Here is a 5,048-nt window from a genome sequence, read left to right on the forward strand (position 1 = left end):
ACCACTATGTACCTTCTCCTCAGGAACTAGCTCTGTGTAAACCACTATGTACCTTCTCCTCGGGAACTAGCTCTGTGTAAACCACTATGTACCTTCTCCTCAAGAACTACCACGGTACTGTAGCTGTGTAAACTACTATGTACCTTCTCCTCAGGAACTACCACGGTACTGTATCTCTGTGTAAACCACTATGTACCTTCTCCTCAGGAACTAGCTCTGTGTAAACCACTATGTACCTTCTCCTCAGGAACTACCACGGTACTGTAGCTGTGTAAACCACTATGTACCTTCTCCTCAGGAACTAGCTCTGTGTAAACCACTATGTACCTTCTCCTCAGGAACTACCATGGTACTGTAGCTGTGTAAACCACTATGTACCTTCTCCTCAGGAACTAGCTCTGTGTAAACCACTATGTACCTTCTCCTCAGGAACTACCATGGTACTGTAGCTGTGTAAACCACTATGTACCTTCTCCTGAGGAACTAGCTCTGTGTAAACCACTATGTACCTTCTCCTCAGGAACTACCATGGTACTGTAGCTGTGTAAACCACTATGTACCTTCTCCTCAGGAACTAGCTCTGTGTAAACCACTATGTACCTTCTCCTCAGGGACTATCACGGTACTGTATCTCTGTGTAAACCACTATGTACCTTCTCCTCAGGGACTACCACGGTACTGTAGCTCTGTGTAAACCACTATGTACCTTCTCCTCAGGAACTACCATGGTACTGTAGCTGTGTAAACCCACTATGTACCTTCTCCTCAGGAACTAGCTCTGTGTAACCACTATGTACCTTCTCCTCAGGAACTACCATGGTACTGTAGCTGTGTAAACCACTATGTACCTTTCTCCTCAGGAACTAGCTCTGTGTAAACCACTATGTACCTTCTCCTCAGGAACTAACCATGGTACTGTAGCTGTGTAAACCACTATGTACCATTCTCCTCAGGAAGCTACCATGGGTACTGTAGCTGTGTAACCACTATGTACCTTCTCCTGAGGAACTAGCTCTGTGTAAACCACTATGTACCTTCTCCTCAGGGACTAGCTCTGTGTAAACCACTATGTACCTTCTCCTCAGGGACTAGCTCTGTGTAAACCACTATGTACCTTCTCCTCAGGAACTACCACGGTACTGTAGCTCTGTGTAAACCACTATGTACCTTCTCCTCAGGGACTACCACGGTACTGTAGCTCTGTGTAAACCACTATGTACCTTCTCCTCAGGAACTACCACGGTACTGTAGCTCTGTGTAAACCACTATGTACCTTCTCCTCAGGGACTATCACGGTACTGTATCTCTGTGTAAACCACTATGTACCTTCTCCTCAGGAACTAGCACGGTACTGTAGCTCTGTGTAAACCACTATGTACCTTCTCCTCAGGACTACCACGTACTGTATCTCTGTGTAACCACTATGTACCTTCTCTCAGGACTACCACGGTACTGTATCTCTGTGTAAACCCTATTACCTCTAGTGACCGGTCTAGAGACACCACATCCTGACCATACGGGTCTCAGTTTGACCGTCTAGTGACCGTCTAGAGGACACCACATCCTGACCATACGGTCTCAGTTTGACCTCTAGGGACCATCTAGAGGACACCACATCCTGACCATACGGTCTCAGTTTGACCTCTAGTGACCGTCTAGAGGACACCACATCCTGACCATACGGTCTCAGTTTGACCGTCTAGTGACCGTCTAGAGGACACCACAGCCTGACCATACGGTCTCAGTTTGACCTCTAGTGACCGTCTAGAGGACACCACATCCTGACCATACGGTCTCAGTTTGACCGTCTAGAGGACACCACATCCTGACCATACGGTCTCAGTTTGACCTCTAGTGACCGTCTAGAGGACACCACATCCTGACCATACGGTCTCAGTTTGACCTCTAGTGACCATCTAGAGGACACCACATCCTGACCATACGGTCTCAGTTTGACCTCTAGTGACCGTCTAGAGGACACCACATCCTGACCATACGGTCTCAGTTTGACCGTCTAGTGACCGTCTAGAGGACACCACATCCTGACCATACGGTCTCAGTTTGACCTCTAGGGACCGTCTAGAGGACACCACATCCTGACCATACGGTCTCAGTTTGACCTCTAGGGACCATCTAGAGGACACCACATCCTGACCATACGGTCTCAGTTTGACCTCTAGGGACCATCTAGAGGACACCACATCCTGACCATACGGTCTTAGTTTGATCTCTAGTGACCATCTAGAGGACACCACATCCTGACCATACGGTCTCAGTTTGACCTCTAGTGACCATCTAGAGGACACCACATCCTGACCATACGGTCTCAGTTTGACCTCTAGTGACCGTCTAGAGGACACCACATCCTGACCATACGGTCTCAGTTTGACCTCTAGTGACCGTCTAGAGGACACCACATCCTGACCATACGGTCTCAGTTTGACCTCTAGTGACCGTCTAGAGGACACCACATCCTGAACATACGGTCTCAGTTTGACCTCTAGTGACCATACGGTCTCAGTTTGACCTCTAGTGACCATCTAGAGGACACCACAGCCTGACCATACGGTCTCAGTTTGACCTCTAGTGACCGTCTAGAGGACACCACATCCTGAACATACGGTCTCAGTTTGACCTCTAGTGACCATACGGTCTCAGTTTGACCTCTAGTGACCGTCTAGAGGACACCACATCCTGACCATACGGTCTCAGTTTGACCTCTAGTGACCGTCTAGAGGACACCACATCCTGACCATACGGTCTCAGTTTGACCGTCTAGAGGACACCACATCCTGACCATACGGTCTCAGTTTGACCGTCTAGTGACCATCTAGAGGACACCACATCCTGACCATACGGTCTTAGTTTGATCTCTAGTGACCGTCTAGAGGACACCACATCCTGACCATACGGTCTCAGTTTGACCTCTAGTGACCATCTAGAGGACACCACATCCTGAACATACGGTCTCAGTTTGACCTCTAGTGACCATACGGTCTCAGTTTGACCTCTAGTGACCGTCTAGAGGACACCACAGCCTGACCATACGGTCTCAGTTTGACCTCTAGTGACCATCTAGAGGACACCACATCCTGACCATACGGTCTCAGTTTGACCGTCTAGGGACCATCTAGAGGACACCACATGCTGACCATACGGTCTCAGTTTGACCTCTAGTGACCATCTAGAGGACACCACATCCTGACCATACGGTCTCAGTTTGACCGTCTAGTGACCGTGTAGAGGACACCACATCCTGACCATACGGTCTCAGTTTGACCTCTAGTGACCGTCTAGAGGACACCACATCCTGACCATACGGTCTCAGTTTGACCGTCTAGTGACCATCTAGAGGACACCACAGCCTGACCATACGGTCTTAGTTTGATCTCTAGTGACCGTCTAGAGGACACCACATCCTGACCATACGGTCTCAGTTTGACCTCTAGTGACCATCTAGAGGACACCACACCCTGACCATACGGTCTCAGTTTGACCTCTAGTGACCGTCTAGAGGACAACACATCCTGACCATACGGTCTGTTTGACCGTCTAGAGGACACCACATGCTGACCATACGGTCTCAGTTTGACCGTCTAGAGGACCCCACATCCTGACCATACGGTCTCAGTTTGACCGTCTAGAGGACACCACATCCTGACCATACGGTCTCAGTTTGACCGTCTAGAGGACCCACTGGACACCACCGCTGCACAGCAGGAACTACGGTACGGTTCCAATTGGGACACACACTGATGGTTGCTGTGTGTTGTGTTGTCCAGGGCGAAGCGAGAGCAGGAGGTAGCCATGTTGAAGAAGGTGATGGAGGAGGAAGGGAGGAACCATGAAGCTCAGGTTCAGGAGATGAGACAGAAACACACACAGACTGTTGAGGAACTGTCTGAACAACTGGAGCAGGCCAAGAGGGTAACACATAGACACACATGCACACACACATACACACACATGACCAGAGCACACACACACGCACACACACACACATGCACACACACATGCACATGCACACACACATACACACATATGGACAAAGTAAACACACTCCCTCACACCCTCCCTCCTCTCCCCCACTCCCTCCCTTCTCTCCCTCACTCCCTCCCTTCTCTCCCTCTCTTCTCTCCCCCACTCCCTCCCATCTCTCCCTCCCTTCTCTCCCCCACTCCCTCCCATCTCTCCCTCTCTTCTCTCCCCACTTCCTCCACCCTCCCTTCTCTCCCTCACTTCTCTCCCCACTCCCTCCCTTCTCCCCCCTCTTCCTCCCTTCTCTCCCCACTCCCTCCACCCTCCCTTCTCTCCCCACTCCCTCACACCCTCCCTTCTCTCCCCAGGTGCGAGCCAGTCTGGAGAAGGCTAAGCAGGGATTGGAGAAGGAGTCATCTGACCTTAGCGCAGACCTCCACTCATTGGCCAACGCCAAGCAGGAAGTGGAGCACAAGAGGAAGAAGATCGAAGGTCAGCTGTCAGACTTGCAGTCGCGCTACAACGACAGCGAGAGACAGAGGGGGGAGCTGGGAGAACGAGTCTCTAAGTTGACCGTGAGTAGCGTACACTGGCTACAGATGTAGGATCTTAATTTGAACCAGTTTGCTACAGCAGGAAAATAATCCTGCAGCAACAGGACATTTGAATTATTATGTGGATTATTATGTGGATTGTAATTCATGGACATTTTAGGAGGGGTTGATACATTTTTCGTAAGGGAAAATCAAGTCTGAAACTCCAAAGTGGAAATTAGTTAAACTTTTCAAACCTCAAATACACTACACGTTTTCAGAAAATGTATCCTGCAACAGGGTGATCAAATGAAGACCCTACATCTGTACCATCACAAGTCAGATGAAAATAATACAAACTTTTAAAACCTGAAACACGAGCAGGGGATTGTTCTAGTACAACTGTCATCTATTTATTGGTGACACATCTGAGAACACTAACAACTCTTTTCTCCCATCCACTTCTTCTTTCCCCTTCTTCTCTCATCCCCCTCTTCTCTCATCCCTCTGTTCCAGTCTGGGATGAAAGGAGGGGCA

The sequence above is a fragment of the Salvelinus namaycush genome, unplaced genomic scaffold (genome assembly GCF_016432855.1).
Source record: "Salvelinus namaycush isolate Seneca unplaced genomic scaffold, SaNama_1.0 Scaffold22, whole genome shotgun sequence".
In the NCBI taxonomy this organism is placed as follows: Eukaryota; Metazoa; Chordata; class Actinopteri; order Salmoniformes; family Salmonidae; genus Salvelinus; species Salvelinus namaycush.